The sequence below is a fragment of the Sinocyclocheilus rhinocerous genome, unplaced genomic scaffold, assembly GCF_001515625.1.
Source record: "Sinocyclocheilus rhinocerous isolate Xijiao unplaced genomic scaffold, SAMN03320098_v1.1 scaffold57, whole genome shotgun sequence".
NCBI classification, from domain to species: domain Eukaryota; kingdom Metazoa; phylum Chordata; class Actinopteri; order Cypriniformes; family Cyprinidae; genus Sinocyclocheilus; species Sinocyclocheilus rhinocerous.
This window is the reverse complement of record NW_015652130.1, coordinates 1,228,053-1,230,509: the sequence shown is the minus strand read 5'-3', so window position 1 is coordinate 1,230,509 and position 2,457 is coordinate 1,228,053.

Sequence of the window (2,457 nt, the reverse complement as noted above, 5' to 3'; positions counted from 1 at the left end):
GATATGTGGGGGCGTGTTAGAACGAGCCGTTTTAGGTAGGTGTGGTTGACTCTTAACTTTTATAAAGAATATCTCTTTGGATTTGAGACTTTAGTCTTTGCAACTTTACAGATCTTCTTTATGCACCAAGAGCTTGTAATACTTAAAAGAGAAAGGAAAAATTTAAATCTCATCATATGACCCCTTTAATGACAGATCTTATCGCTACAATCCAATTATGTTTCTAAGTAATCTGAAATGAAAAACGACGATACCTTGGCCAGATGTAAATAGTGGCTATATATTTTTTAGAGTCGGCCAGCATTGATAACCTGAAGTTTTCTACTGCACACGGCCCTGAGAATTTAATACTGATGTATTAATGAATAATCTCTGTGAGATGACTTACATATAACATGACATTTTCATATTGAAAAGTAACTGTTTTGTCTTGTATACTAAAACTGTGCATGTGAAAAAATGTTTGGTGCATATGTGTTGAATTTTATAATCCTGTTAAAAACTTAATAAAAATGTCAAAAGCCTGGTTGGCTGCTGTATTTCATTGGGGGCTTTAAACGGATAGAATTACATAGTGGGAAAACGGTAGCCTCAAAAGCCACTTGTAATGTCAATCAATCAATCTATCTATCTATCTATCTATCTATCTATCTTTTTGCAATCGGAACAGTATTTATCTGGCATAAAAAATCATTTTTTTTTTTTTCCCCCTACCTTGTTATACTCAGCTACTGTTTCCATTAAAAAAAAAGAAGAAAAAACCCTTACATTTCTCATTATGCTATATTACCAAATGTTGGATTCAATCTTGTTTTCTTTTGATTTTAGCAGAGGTTTTGCTTTTCTTTTTGGAACTGATTGATTATAGGCCTCACCTCAGTTTTTGAGTGAATATTGCCAATTTTTTGTTGTTTGTTTTATCCACTCAAAAACTGGTCAAAAAACTGGTGCATAAACTCGGATCAGTGAGGGCTATGATCAATCAGTTCCAAAAAAAAAAAAAAAGGCAAAACCTAAGCTAATTGAAATAAATCAAGTCAACAAAAAGATTGAATTCAAGGTTTAGTGATAATATAGCATAATGAGATATTTACAAACAAGATTAATTTTTGATGAGAAACATCAAATAAGGTATTTTCAGCACAGCACTAAAAAATGTTAAGCAGACATTGAAATAACGCAATTAAAAAATAATATTTATTTTTAATTGTAAAACGTATCACTACTTTCAGTCTACTCTGATTTAAAAAAATTTGATGAAGGAAAAAATCTATTTAAGGGCTGATGTCATGTCTGTATTCACCATATTTCCTGTGCAGGACAGAGAAATCGATGCGTATATAGCTTCTTAGATGTAATCCAATGCGAGATTGTTGAATTCAGAGCATCTTTGCCAGGCCAGCCTCAAATGGTACATGAATAATAAGCTGACCCTTTTTAATCTGCGGGATCTAAACTGGATCAAGCTTTGCCTTGGCTGCTTGTAGAACAAAGCGTCATGCGATGGCTCATATTCATTTAAAATGTCAAGAGTAGTTAAAGAGTTTAATAGCTCCTTTGAGAAGCGATATCCTGATAATAGTAGGCTACTAATGGTAATTTAATTAGCTGGACGTGCTAATCAATATTTGAAGCAGCCTGGGAGCTGATGTCTGGACTCTAACCTTCGCTGCAGATAAAGCTGAGTCACACCGACTTATTTTGGGCCAGTTATCGCCGCTTTGTTTGATATGCAGTTATGTATCACTCGCCAAACAAGCCTAATTTCAGATGAGTGTGGAAAAGGCTTGGTCTGGGTCATCTCCAGCAGCTGGATGAATGGTGTGTAATTAAAGGTTCAGCAGACCAGAGTGTTTTCCTAATTAAGTATAAATGCCAAGCTCATCAGGAAGACGCCCAGGCTCCATCTTAATGCCAGCGAGAGATTTTATTCCTAAACAGCATGTCTGGAGGAAGTCTGCATCTCTTTCCTAATTGCAAATACACACTGATGTGACACATACACATATAGCATTGTGGCTTGTCAAGACTGACATTAATAAGAAATGCTGGTAACACAGTTTGTTTGGGTGAACCGGTTCTTTTATATCATGCTCCCAAACATCATGATTCAGTTTTAATTTCAATTAAATTATTTTTCAATTAAATTTAATTGTAATACACAGGATGCCATCTTTAACACTTTTCCTGGTTCATTTTGAACGGAAATTGATTCAGAGTTAATTAGAAGTACTGGGACCAGATCACTGGATCAGTACAACTTGTGAACAAAACATTAGTTCAATTAGTGAACTGGTTCAACTGAATCAATAAACAGAATCTGCTCAACAGAACAATTAATTCACAAATGACATTCACTTCAGTTACAAATGGCAAACTCTAAAATCATCACCTATTTAAAGATATAACTAATATGAAGGTGACCAGCACTATCTGAAAAATAAGAGGAAGTATTAT